Source organism: Rhinatrema bivittatum, chromosome 12 (genome assembly GCF_901001135.1).
Source record: "Rhinatrema bivittatum chromosome 12, aRhiBiv1.1, whole genome shotgun sequence".
Taxonomy (NCBI): Eukaryota; Metazoa; Chordata; class Amphibia; order Gymnophiona; family Rhinatrematidae; genus Rhinatrema; species Rhinatrema bivittatum.
In genome coordinates, this window is record NC_042626.1 from 21,813,269 (window position 1) to 21,827,930 (window position 14,662).

The window sequence follows — 14,662 nt, forward strand, 5'->3', positions numbered from 1 at the left end:
TGCTGCGGATAGTAATACAGTTGTATTTATATATTAAATTTTGTCTTTCAGCCACTTCAAAGTGGATTAGATTCAGGTACTATAGGTATGGGCTACTATATTTGTGAGGAAAAAGGGACTGTACTGTGGAATTAACAAATAGATTGGATCTTGAGTACTTTGCCTAGTTCAGGTATAATGTACAATGTGACCTGCCACTATTGGGCTGTACATGTCTGGTCATTATTGCACACATTCCCTGTTTGTTTGCAGTGTGTATGTATACCGCAGCTAAATCCTGAAAACACATGTCTGTCTGTACTGTGTAAAAGGAAAGCACCTAATTCAACTCTCATTTTCTGTTTACTGTTCTTTTTTTTAAGTTTTTGACTGAAAAATCCCAAAATGATTTGCAGTATTTTTCTTGACTTTTCCATCCTGAATTTTAGAAGAAGTAGAATCTGAAAATCAAGATAACCTGTTAAGATTGTGAAGGAGTAGAATGATTAACAAAACTATCTGACACCTCCCACTGTAGTTTAAGCTGTTCTAGCTCTTACAATGGCCACATCTGAACAAATAAAAGGCCAGAGGTAATGGGTTAAAAAAATATAGGTGTCTAATAAAGCTCCTAGTAAAAGAATAGTTTAAACTACTGTGCAGTAGGAACCTTAACAGATCCATTACTATATAGATAGTACAATTTGTATCTCTATATTTACAGGGAGGTAGATATTAGGAGTTAGAATAAAATCAGCACCTTGGCCTCCATAGCATCATCTAGCAAACAGCCGTGCTGCAGGAGCTATGGTAAGTATTCCTCATCTTTGTGAGGAAACCTTTTATTTCAAGGCAAAAATTGAGTCTCTCAGTACCTGATTCACTACAGGTTTTTTCCATAGATACAAAATGAGAGAAAGGCCTTAATGAATCTGGCCCTTAGATTGTTGGGCCTAGTTCAGCCGTTGACCCACCGACAGTCCAGAAGCTTTTCACATATAGCTTAATTGGGAGCTGTCGGTTGACCCCAGATTCTGGAGGAAAGATTTTCGTCAGTCCTGGTTTTTTTAAACCCATATTCCAAAGCATTGTAGCATTTGCAGTCTCTTGATGCCCTCATATGAAATTAACCCTACCAGTAAAGCTAGGAATAAGCTAACTTCTGCCTCCAAAAAACTGGGTCTCATTCCAGCTCTATTAACTCTGAAAAAGTGCTTCATAGGAGATAGATGCCCTTATGTCACAAACTGAGAAAGGGAGCTATTTTAGATTTAATTCTTAGTGGAACGCAGGATTTGGTGAGAGAGGTAACAGTGGTAGGGCCACTTGGCAACAGTGATCATAACATGATCAAATCTGAATTAATGACTGGAAGTGGGACAATATATAAATCTACAACTCTAACACTAAATTTTCAAAAGGGAAACTTTGATAAAATGAGGAAAATAGAAAAAAAATGAAAGGTGCAGCTGGTGTACAACAGGCATGGACATTGTTTAAAAATACAATCTTAGAAGCCAGTCCAGATGTATTCCACGCATTAAGAAAGGTGGAAGGAAGGTTAAACGATTAGCGGCATGGTTAAAAAGAGAGGTGAAAGAGGCTATTTTAGTCAAAAATAGCCTTAAAAAATTGGAAGAAGATCCATCTGAAGAAAACAGGAAAAAGCATAGGCATTGTCAAGTTAAGTGTAATACATTGATAAGGCAGGCTAAGAGAATTTGGAATGAAGTTGGCCGTAGAGGCAAAAACTCATAATACAAACTTTTTAAAAAATATATCCAAAGCAAGAAACCTGTGAGGGAGTCGGTTGGACCATTAGATGACAGAGAGGTTAAAGGGGCTCTTAGGGAAGATAAGGTCATTGCTGAAAGACTAAACGAATTCTTTGCTTCTGTGTTTACTAATGAGAATGTTGGGAAGATACCAGTTCCAGAGATGGTTTTCAAGGGTGAGGAGTCAGTGAACTGAATCAAATCACGGTGAACCTGGAAGATGTAATAGGCCACTTTGACAAACTAAAAAGTAGCAAATCACCTGGACCAGATGGTATGCATCCTAGGGTTTTGAAGGAACTAAAAAATGAAATTTCAGATCTATTAGTTAAAATTTGTAAACCATTATTAAAATTATCCATTGTACCTGAAGACTGGAGGGTGGCCAGTATAACCCCAATATTTAAAAAGTGCTCCAGGGGTGATCTGGGAAACTGTAGACCAGTGAGCCTGACTTCAGTGCCGGGAAAAATAGTGGAAACTATTCTCAAGATCAAAATCGAAGAGCATATAGAAAGACATGGTTTAATTGAATACAGTCAGCATAGATTTACCCAAGGCAAGTCTTGCCTCACACATTTGCTTCATTTTTTTGAGGGGTTAATAAACATGTGGATAAAGGTGAACCGGTAGATATAGTGTATTTGGATTTTCAGAAGGTGTTTGACAAAGTCCCTTATGAAAGGCTTCTATGTAAACTAAAAAGTCATGGGATAGGAGGCGATGTCCTTTTATGGACTGCAAGCTGGTTAAAAGACAGGAAACAGAGAGTAGGATTAAATGGTCAATTTTCTCAGTGGAAAAGGGTAAACAGTGGAGTGCCTCAGGGATCTGTACTTGGACCAGTGCTTTTCAGTATATTTATAAATGATCTGGAAAGGAATAAGGCGAGTGAGGTAATCAAATTTGCAGATGATACAAAATTATTCAGAGTAGTTAAATCACAGGTAGATTGTGATAAATTGCAGGAGGTCATTGCGAGACTAGAAGATTGGGATTCCAAATGGCAGATGAAATTTAATGTGGACAAGTGCAAGGTGATGCATATATGGAAAATAACTCATGTTATAATTACACGATGTTAAGTTCCATATTAGGAGCTACCACCCAAGAAAAAGATCTAGGCGTCATAGTAGATAATACATTGCAATCGTCTGCTCAGTGTGCTGCGGCAGTCAAAAAAGCAAACAGAATGTTAGGAATTATTAGGAAGGGAATGGTTAATAGAACGGAAAATGTCATAATGCCTCTGTATCTCTCCATGGTCAGACCACACCTTGATTACTGTGTACAATTCTGGTCGCTGCATCTCAAAAAAGATATAGTTGCGATGGAGAAGGTACAGAGAAGGGCAACCAAAATGATAAAGGGGATGGATCAGCTCCCCTATGAGGAAAGGCTAAAGAGGTTAGGACTTTTCAGCTTGGAGAAGAGACGGCTGAGGGGGGATATGATAGAGGTGTTTAAAATCATGAGAGCTCTAGAACGGGTAGATGTGAATCGGTTATTTACTCTTTTGTATAATTGAAGTACTAGTGGGCACTCCATGAAGTTAGCAAGTAGCACATTTAAAACTAATCAGAGAAAATGCTTTCACTCAACGCACAATTAAACTCTGGAATTTGTTGCCAGAGGATGTGGTTAGTGAAGTTAGTATAGCTGGGTTTAAAAAAGATTTGGATAAGTTCTTGGAGGAGAAGTCCATTACCTGCTATTAATCAAGCTGACGTAGGGAATAACCATGGGATCTTCTTAGTGTTTGGGAACTTGCCAGGTAACCTGGATTGGCCACTGTTGGAAACAGGATGCTGGGCTTGATGGTCCCTTGGTCTGACCCAGTATGGCATGTTCTTATGTTCTTAAACAGGATTTTGTATGGCATAATGTTGCCTGCTATTTTATTTTCCTTTTTAAATATATTAGGCTCCGGTTTAATCCTTTTGCATTACTTGCATCCTTTCAAACCATCGTTGAAGGTCTAGATTTTTCTTCAAGAAAGAAAGACTATACAGAAACTTTTCCTGGACATTTTAAAAGTGTGATTGGAAGGTTGAGGGCTCCAGTGCATCCTCGTGGGATAGGGGTCTAGACATATCTGTGTGTGCCTTTCAGAGCAGCTGCCTGCTCACCACCTTTAGAGAGAGATTCTCCTTCCTTTGGTCAAGTAAATAGATCAGAGAGAGAGTAAGAGTGCAAAAATGAAGTATTTCCTTTCAACTCCTGTGCATGCCAATGAGGCATGAAAGCATTTCCTTCTCTCTTCTCCTAAATCTCCTGTAGATGCTTTCCGGTATCGTCATGTGTGCGTGAAATCTGATTGTGCTGGAGACTCGGATACCCAGATGACTCTTGGGGGCTGGAGATGCCAGACTTTGAAGGTGTATTTTGCATTCCTTAAGTGAGTGCTGCCTCTCTCCCGTCTGCTGCAAGGAGCGCACAAGTGAAGACTCGGTGACAGAAAGGCTCTGCTGCCTTTTTCGTGCAGAGGGACAGGGTGGTCCAGGCCATGCCCGTACCAGCTTAGAGGTTTAGCTTGGGTTTAAGGAAGGGAAGTTTCTGCCAAAGATAAGGGAGAGGGACAGTTGCCAATGTCATGGACTATCCCGGAGATTCAATGCTAAGTATCCCTGCCAGTGATTTTGGCGGGGGGGCAGTGTTTGCATCAGTCGGATGTCAGCGGTGAGACTTGCTGCCAGGAAGGGAGGTGATCTGCTTGTGTCAGGGTCTGTCCCGGAGTTTCAAGGCAAAGCCTCCCTGTTGGGAAGAAGGATGCGTTACCAGTACAAGGGAGTGCTTCTGACAGTCCATGCAGAGCCCTGCTTCAGGGGTGGGCAGCAAGCTGGCATGGGCTGCCCCACATTCAGCGTTGAGGGGGACATGATTTGCAGCTGCTGTGCCTGGGGAGGAGAGGAGCCTGGTGAGAGTCAGACCAAGATTCAAGGTGAATACGTCCAGAGAGGAAAGGAGCTAGCGGGGTTTGTCCCCAGTTCGCTGCTGGCAAGGCTCGACCCCCCATGTTCAATGCCGAGTCTCTTTGAAGGGAAGTGGACGGGCTCTCGTAGGCCTGGGTTGGGCTTGAGTTCAGAGCTGAGGGGAGCTGGCAGGTCTGGGTATTTGGCCCATCGAGTTTGCTCATATTTCAGACTGCTTGATCTTCACCTTTTTCCTCACTTCCCTTCAAGCTTAGATCTTCTGTGCTTATCCCATGCACCCTTGAATTCTGGGCTGTTTGTGTCTCCCCTACTGCCACTGGGAGACTGTTTCAAGCATTCACTACTCTCTCTTGTTTTTGTAAAAAAGTATTTGCTAATGTTACTTCCGAGTCCAACCATCTTTAGCCTCATGTTAGGATTTCTTGTTCTAGAATGTTATTTCCCTTGAAACAGGATTGCTTCCTGTGTCGTATTTATACCTTTGAGGTATTTGATTCTCTAGGGTCTCATGTCATAGTGCTGGGGGGGTGCAGACTCTGCATCATTTTGGTAGCTTTTCTCTAGCCTGCCTCTAATCTGTCTCTTGCCTGTTTAAAGTGAGGGCTCCAGAACTGGACACACTCCTGCAGGTTAGGGGTCTCCAGCTGTTGGGCACAGGGGCACACTGGGAGCCTTCCGAACCAAGTATGGCCCTAGGACTTCTTGGAGTTCCCTCATGGGGAGAAAAGATCACTTTCTTCAAGGTCCTTAGGATTTTCTCTCTCAGGCGCTCTTCCTCATATTAGTCTAGTGACGCCAAAAAAAACCCCATTACGTGGATTCCAAAACTACTGTTCACAAATAGTCTTAGGCACGGATGAGTGGATAAAAACAAAGTTCAAAAGTAATAAACCAGTTGCTAGCGCACCATACATTACGGAAAAATAAAGCCCAAAGCGCCAAGAAAAACGTCTTGGTCTTTCACAGAATCCCAATGCTACGCACCTTTGGCAGGTAAGCTTAGGGCCCGGTGCTTCCATTGAGCAAATCAGGCGGTCACATAGAGTGCCAAATTTTGGAGGCAGCAAAATCCTACCAGCATGAGGCCCAGAGGGGAAAATCTAATACTGCCAAAGAAGGGAGCGCTCCGCTGGGAGTAGGCGGTGCATGGCAGAGGGTTCGCCTAGGTTGCCAAATACTCATGCACTGGCCCTGGGTAAGCTCTTTGGGGCTCCTGGCTCTTCCCCAGAACCTGTTTTAGGATGTAGCTCTCCTTCCTTCCTTTTCTGTTACTTCTGGCTAATTCCTTTCTGTCAGCAGTGCTAGGTAGTTTCTCTTGGAACTTCCCAAAGGCCAATCCTCTGCTTCTCACACGTTCCCAAATGCTCTGTCTGAAGAAATCCCTCTTCCATGGACCTCCAGCACTTGGGACTCTCACAGAGACACTTCTCAGGAACACGCTGTCTGTTCTCCCAAAACTCCTTCCTTCCTTGGACGGGAACATTTCTTCTCCAGAGCATCCCTCCATCTGAGAGAGGATCCAGTCCTTGGAGATCGGTCCTTAGCATTTTTGGGAGCGACATAATGGAAGGCTTGTCTGGAAAAGTTTCTCTCTTTGCCGATGATACCAAAATCTGTAACAGGGTGGACAGCCAGGAAGGAGTGGAAAACACGAGGCGGGATCTAGCGAAGCTTGAGGAATGGTCTAAGGTCTGGTAGCTAAGATTTAATGCTGCTAAAATGCAGAGTAATGTATTTAGGATGCAAAAACCCAAGGGAAAAAGGTACAGTATTGGAGGTGAAATTCTTCTAAGCACAAGGGAAGAGCGGGATCAAGGGGTAACTGTATCTGATCTTAAGGTGGCCAAACAGGTGGATAAAGTGAAGGTAAAAGCCAGAAACACACTTGGCTGCATAGGGAGAGTAGTGGTCAGCAGAAAAAGGGAGGTGATGTATTGCCCATGTGTAGGTCCCTGGTGAGACCTCACATGGAATACTGGAGTCCTCACCTTCAGAAGGATATAAACAGGATGGAGTCGGTCCAGAGAGGGCTACTAAAATGGTCAGTGGTCTTTGTTCTAAAGCATATGGGGATAGACTTAAAGATCTAAACATGTACACCCTAGAGGAAAGGGGAGATAGAGACATTTGAATATCTCAAAGGTTTCCATGCACAGGCGATTAACTTTTTTCAATGGAAAGGAGGCTCTAGAACGAGAGGTCATGACATGAGATTGGGTAGACTCAGGAGTAATCTTAGGAAATATTTCTTTACAGAGTGGGTGGTGGATGTGTGGAACAGCCCCCCAGTGGAAGCAGTGGAGACAAAAGCAGTATCTGAATTCAAGGAAGCATGGGATAAATACAGGGGATCTCTGAGGGAGTGATGAGAATTATAATGCTAAATTAATTGGACGGATGAGCAGACTGGATGGACCATACGATCTTTTTCTGCTGTCATGTTTTAACTTCTTTCTGCATGAAGGAAAAAAATCCCACCAGCACCCTGTGGAAGGAAAAGCACTTATCTCTAGTATCTTCCTATTGGAAAGCCCCCCCCCCCCCCCCCCCCCAATAACTCTTGGTAAGGGACGTCCCTTGCACAAGGATTTGTACAGATGTCATTTTTTTCCTACTGCTTCTCCCTCTCCCTAGGGGCTGTAGCTCTCACCTTTGACCTTGGGAGGTTCAGATATGATCATTCCTGTATCCCTTTCCTACCCTTTTCATGTACTGCTTCTTTGGATTTTTGCATTAAATCCTTGTAGAAATAAACTCTCGAACACTCCAAAATCTTGCTTAGGTAACTCCTTGGGTTTTGTTTTGTTTTTTTACACCTCAGTGGGTATGTGTACCCTGTTGCAGATCTTTGCATCATCTGCAAAAATATAATCCATTCCTATCATGTATATGGCGGGGGGGTGGGAGCTGGCAGATCTGGGGTGGGACAGGTAAATGGCAGAGGAGAGTGCGGAAACTGGGCCAGGTTCATGGCTGCTCCTGGCTGCTAAAGCTAGCAGTCGCTGGGCTTGTTTTTTCACTTCTGCCTGGCTCCATAAACACACACTGCCCCAACTTGAGCATATTTGCCCAGGCCTGTGCAATTATTGTGTTGCCACAGCAACTCCCTCCCCATGTCCTGTCTGGAATATTGCTAAGGGAGCGGGCACATGTGCACAGCCACCGGTAATGGGCTCTTGCAGCAGCATGAGTGTATATTTGTTCAGTGGTCCCCACCGGGCCATCCACGGCCTTCCGCAAACAAAATATCAACAAACCAATTTCAGAGAGAGAGGACAATGCATTAGGCCCTGTGCAGCCACCCACCACCTCTTATTACAGGGAAGCAGCATTGTCTGCATGCCCTCCTTGTGCTGGGGCAGTGTCTGTATACACGACGCAGTTACGGCAATCGCTAGACAAAAATGCCACCCTGGGCAAGGGCTGCTTTTGGTGCCTTCCTTCCCCTTTGGGGCTTGCGTGCTCTCAGACTTCCTCAAAAGGAGGCAGTGTGGCGCTGTGGGTCGTCGCCCTTATGACAGCTCCCGGTTGCAGTACAGTGGCAAAGTGGTGCCAGGTGAACCCTGACTTGGCATGCATCTGTAAAAGAGTATTCCCGCTTCATTTAGAGAAATTGGCACTTTGGGTCAGCACCAAAGTTGATCACCTCTGTCAGGTGGCAAAACCATTGGTTGACCCTAGAGCCCAGAGAGAGAGAGAAAGTGTCTCTGTCTGGTTTTGTCTTTCTCTGACAGCCTGTCTGGCACTCCTGATCGGAAGGGGTTTAAACAAATGCGAATTTTGCTGTGTATCCTCCGTGCATATTCTTGTCTACACCTGCCCACGTCTGCGTTTTTAATGGGAAGAACAAAAGTTTTTACATTCAGAATATTCCTGGATTCCAGAGAGAGAGATGACATCCAGGACGCTCCCTCTTTTTTTTTTTCCTCCCAGTGATCGTTCTAGCTAAGGGCATAAAACTCTCCCATAATTATTTTGTACTCCTTTTAGCTAAGTGTAGTCATTTAAAAGTCAGTATCGAGGACCATATCGAAGAAGCAGTAAAGTTTCCCAGGTTACTTTACTCGGATATTCAGCAGAACATAACCGGACACATGTTCTGCTGAATATACCTGGAGAAAGGTATCCAGATAACTTCATGACAGCACTTACCCAGATAACTTTATCCGTATAGCCCCAGAACTGGTTTTAAACCGGTTAAATTCCCTGTAGAAAATGTAAACAGTGTACGGAGGGCAGTTTTTGAAACCAAATATTTGCCTTGGTTTCTTCCTAGTTACCCTGACCAATCTTTTTTAATATGAACCTCATGTAGTTTTTATAGGCGCTAGCCAGGTTGATCTTCAGATAGCAGATTTGTGCAAAGGAGGGTCAGTTGTCTCCAGCCTGAATTTCTGGGTGGGGGGAAACCTCTAATGACATTTAAACCCACTTCTGAGGAGCAGAGCTGAACGTCCCATTGGAAAGCGCTGTACAAGACAGAGCTCAAAAATTGCAATTTTTTTTTTTTTTTTAATTTGAAAATGAGTTGGCATCTTCTGTAATTGCTGTTTCCTGTTGCCATGCTGGCATGGACCAGAAAAATAAGAGTGCGCGTGGGGAGGGAGTGGCAGTGGGATTGCCCCGGTCCTGCGCTGGTTGCATGAGACTGGCGCAGGGATTTCTGCTGGGTGCCAGTGGTTCTGAACGCCAGCAATTCCCATCTGCTGAAATGTGCCCAGGGTTTCCCTGTTCCCTCCTCTCGTGCTGCCTTGAGTGACCAGGACCCCCCCATCTCTCAGACTCCGATATCATGTGCACAAGAAAGCCAAACCCCCCCACAAAGAGGCTGTCATAAGAAGGTTTACTGTGCGCAATAAATGAAATGCCGTGTTGGCGAAGGCATTAGCTATTGCTCCCCAGTGTAGGGAGGTGCATTAAAACCCTGAAGGCTTAACGCATGTCTCCCTTCCCCACCTCTCCAACGTCTGCAAAATGGGCCTGCACAAGACTTCGGGCTTTCAGCTGCTATGGAAACGAGGTATTACTACCCCCTTCCCCCTTAAACCCATGCTACCTCGAAGCAAATGCATGGTTACTGAATGAGGCCTTCCCCTCGATTGTTCGTTAGTGAAGAAGAGTTGTCCACCAAGCTTGGACATGGAGACCATGATGACTGCGCACGGCCTTCAGCTAATGTGCCTAATTGAAATCCACTCTGAGGCCATTTTTTTGGATAAAGGTGGAACAATCAAATGTTTGGAAATGTTAACGCCTGGGTCAGAGCTAGAGGAAAGTTTAGCTCCCGTTTCTGGCACCAGTCTTAGTCTGTGGAGCTCTGCCAATAGGGCCCCGGGACCTGGAGTCCCTCCGTCGCCCCCACTCTCTGGATTGTGAAGGGCCGTTCCTGGGCAGAGCTTACCGTTGCCCGGCTACTGTCTGATATTCAGCAGTATAGTATCTGCTCCTGCCAGAGGGCTGGCCTAACGTTATGCAGACGCGTGTATCCGGGGACCTCCGACCTGGGCGGCATGCACCATCCGGTAATTAATTTCCAAGTAAAGTCACCCAGGCAGCTTCACCCGGGTAACTTTCCCCACTCCCTGGCTTTGCTTGAACGTGGACCTCTGTTTTTTTTTTTACCATGTGCCTAAAGAAAATGTGAGCTAACGTGCGAGGTAGAGGGAGTTCGGTAACGAACTGCGCCAGCCCGGCCTTAGGACCAGATTTAGGCCCAGGCCACTGCCGAACACTCAGGCCAGAAAGTGAGTGCGGCTGTGCCAAGGAGAAGCCCCTCACCAGCAGGTCCACTTCAAAAGTGCGCCGTGATGGGGAGGGGGCGGTACAAGGGAAAGGGACTTCACCTCCCCTGCCCTGCCCCTCTGTTCTTGTTCCTCAAACTTTTCTCTGCACAGGCATTCATGGTTTTTGTTGTGTTTTTTTTTAACTTCTCAGGACTAATTACACTCTGTTTAGGAGCGAGCGTGAGCTATCGCTACAGATAAAGAGGTAGCCGTTTCCAGCCCAGTGCAGACAAGCCATCAGTTAAAGGCAGGTCCAGATTTGTAGTGGTACAGCTACAAGAGCAATAGATAACATCTCTGCTGAGGGCTCAGTAACTCTGGTAGAAAAGCCTTCTTTGGGCAGGCACTGAGTAAACCGTTTAGGAGGGACTTGTACGCGTTGGCTTCTTTTTAAAACTCGAGGCACTGCTCTGAAATAGGGAAGCAGCTCCCCCCTGGCCTGTCGGATGCAACCGATAACGGTTAAATCAGATCCTCCTGAATCATGAAAGTGAAAGCCCCAGACTGAGGAAGGAGCAGGGTAAAAGAAAAAAAAAAAGCAATGTGGAAATTTTTACCTTTCTAGAAGCTGCAGAATACCACAGCCTGGGGCAACTGATGCCCTCTTCCAACATTGCACGAGCAAAGCCGTCTTGCAGGCTTTGTGCATTTTTCTGCCCTGCTGTCTTTGTCTGACCCTAAGAGAGAGTTTTAAAGCAGTGGTGCTGGCATCAGTTTTATTTTGCAGTATTCACTTTCGGGCCGATACAGTAATATCGTCATGATATTAAGTCGGAGGGTGCACAGAAAAGCAGTTTTTACTGCTTTTCTGTGCACTTTCCGGGTGCCCAAAGAAATTTCTGTAAGCAAAATGTGCGGCTTGGCTGCACATTTTGTTTTCTGAATCGCGCGGGAATACCTAATAGCGCCTGCAACATGCATTTGCATGTTGCAGGCGCTATTTGGTTCGAGGGATTGGACGCGCGTTTTCGGCCCCTTACTGAATAAGGGGTAACGCTAGCGCGTCGAAAACGCATGTCCAGTGGCGGGTTAACAGTGCGCTCCATTGGAGCGCACTGTACTGTATTGGCCCGTTTGTTAGTTAAAATAAATTGAGATTCCATATTCCTGGTTTGATTTGTATTTATTTCCCTGAGAACCTGTAAACAGTGAACGTTTTCAAAAGTTCCTCCTACTGTACTTAGCCACGCACCGTGACGAATGTCAATCGATAAGAACATACCTGCGCTGATGGCCGGACAGGTGTTGCACTGATACGTGCACGGCCTGAACTGCCACAGGGTGAGCTTGGCGTCGGAGATTTTTAATAGCAGTTGTGGCCATAAGCAAATACAAAAAGAAATATATATGGTAATTAACAGTGGTAAAATGATTTACCACTTGTGACTGTGGTTGGTGTTGTGTGCATTTAAGTCTAATAAAGATATTAACATTTGAAAAAAAGAAGTAGATATGATAAAATGTATTAAAACAGAGAGAAAACCCGGTAGCCAGTCACTTGAGCAAGTTAATATTTCAGCAGGTAAAAGTTTTTGCTTTCACATCTGTCTGCGTGCCCTGCTGACTGTGTGACTTCAGCCACATCCCGTGGCCAGAAATGATCTGTTGCATCACTGCATTCTCATAGCAGACCAGTGCTTACAGCTCTAAAAATAGACAGCTGCAGGAGGTTCCTAGAAGTTTAATGTTTCCTGGAAGTTTAAGTGTTTTTACACCGTGCTAGTTGAGCCCACATTTATGGTATACATATGTATATAGAATTACAGTAGATGGTGCTCAGAGCGTTACTGGAACAGCATAAATGCTCTTTGAGCTGAAGGTTCTTGGAATGTAACCGTGGGCATTGCTTGCGGGGAGAGGGAAGTGGGCCTTCTCCCACATGCAACGGCCAGGAATGGTAGGGTCACATGGGGGCGTCCGCCCTGGCGTCCTCCTTCTGCACGGCCAGCAGCAAAGCCCAGAGATGAAGCTGGGAGCCTGAAGCTGCCCAGGCCCTTCTCTGATTCCGCCCCTTGCACGAGTTTCCTAGGTAACAGGAAACCCGTGCAGGAGGAAGGGACGGGGGAGGAGGCTACTGAAGCTGTGCAGCTGCAGGCCCCACGCTGATTTTATGTCTCCTGATGTTGCTGCTGCTGCAGGCTTTGCTGCACCAAAGACCTAATCAACCAAGTGAGCAGGGATGGTAGGGGGTGGATGGACATGGAATCAGGCGGAGAGAGTGGGTTGCAGAGCAGGAGAAAGATATTGCAGAACTGGCAGGGTAGGAGGGAGAGGGGAAGGGGGAGAGGTTGCAGGGGTGGAGGGGTAGAAAGGGAGGAGAGGTTGCAGGGGTGGAGGGGCAGAAAGGGGGGAGAGGTTGCAGGGGTGGAGGGGCAGAGAGAGAAAGAGGGGAGAGGTTGCAGGGGTGGAGGGGCAGCGAGGGAAAGTGGGGGGAGAGGTTGCAACACAGTAGGTGGGGAAGGGAAACGAGAGAGCACTGGACTTAGAGGAAGGGGGAGAGTGCAAGTGGAGAAAGTTTGCACCTCCCTACCTTTGTCTCCCACCCAAATTAAATACTCAAACTACTCCTATGAGTATAACAGGATTAAAACAAAATCTTTCAAGGGAAAGAACATTTTGGGATTTTTAGTGAATGTTTTTGTGAAAAACAGGACCTTTTATCTAAGGCTCCAATCCCCTAAGCCTCTGCACCCTATGTATTAACACCACTGCTGCACATTACCTCTCCGAGCTACGCCTGTCGGCCCTGTTCTAACCTCCCGCTCCACAGCTGTGACACTGTCACCTCTTTTTCAGCAGAAAGTGTTCAGAGGGATCCAGCTTGCTCAGTCAGACCAGTGGCTTTACAATAATGTCCTAAACATGGGCAAGAAACCCCCCAGCAGCTCTCACATTTCTCTTTGTATCTCCAGGTCTTTTGATCTGTTTGCTTGTTCCTATCTGTGTGTTTGTCTCTTGCCTTTTCTTTGTCATAAACACAGACCCGGCCAGACAGGAGTTACAAGACTGCTCTGTCAACAGCAACTTATCAGAGACCTGCAACATTCTTCTCTAATTTCTGTGATTAAAGGAATATGCCTAGCCGTAACGTTTTTACAAATGTCACACTTGGTGTAGCGCTGTGTCCATTTTTGGGTGTCTGAGGTCTGTTTGTTCGTGTGTCAGCTCACTAGGACCATGGGATTAGCATGGGTATCGGAGAGGAATGGACCTCCTGCAGGCCCTAAGTCATCTCCATAGCCAAGTCAGCAAGTCAGGAGATGACCTGGCAAAATGGAGATACTTGACTAGACCTGGGCCATGCCATCATGCCAAGAGCACCTTTGGGTCTGCCCATTGCTTGAGTGCATAGTGCATGTTTTTTTTTTTGTTGTTTTTTTAAAGCAAATTCACGAGGAATGGACATGAGAAGAAGAAAATTAGTGACCCATCCTGGCCAGGACTGGCAGCATTTGGTTACTAGGCATATGCACGTAGTGAATGATGGCAGTCTGCCCAGATTGAGTCTCTTTTTTGCCGGCTTCTTACTGCCTTAGCACAGCAGACATTCTTAAAGACCAAGCTGTGTACTTGTTTACAGGTCAGAAAGAAAGCAAAATTCAATTTCTACAGAAAATAACTTGACAACGATTCCTTTTTCATTCATACACGCAGTTTCCTTCCCCCCCTACACTACCCCCATGGAATTTTTTTTTTTCCCCACTCTCGATCCTCACGTTGGTAAAAATAGATCTTGGTAGATTTTAAAACACTTCTGTCCAGGGGTGGACTGTCTATAATGCATCACCAACTAAGAAAAGAGCCATGCTGTGCCCCACCAGCTTCCCCGGAGAATCCCCAGGCCTGACGGCAAAATGCAGCCAGTCTCCAGGCTGACCGGTGCCACCGGGTCCTACAGGCACAGGTCCGTATAGCCATACAACAAAAATGACCCTGGCCAGCTCTGAGACCGGCACCATTTTTGACATCACCATGGCGCCAGTCTCCCGGGCAGCCTGCACCATTTTTTAAAGGATGTCCGAGGGGGCAGGAGGTGAGTGGCCATCCCTCCTGCCCCTTTTACTAACTGGGACTCCCATGAAAGGTTTAAATGGGAGCCGGGGTGGTGCCCAGCCCTGGCACCTTTTTTTTGTTGGGGAGAGGGCTGGGGGGGGGGGGGCTCTGTTGAGCACCACCAGCTTTGACAGTCACC

The 14,662-nt window shown here is 45.9% G+C and overlaps 1 protein-coding gene across 4 annotated transcripts in view; it reads left to right on the forward strand.

The window, feature by feature from the left end:
• BCL9L (BCL9 like) overlaps positions 1–14,662 on the forward strand; it is a 129,420-nt gene that overhangs the window by 47,863 nt on the left and 66,895 nt on the right. The window lies entirely within an intron of this gene.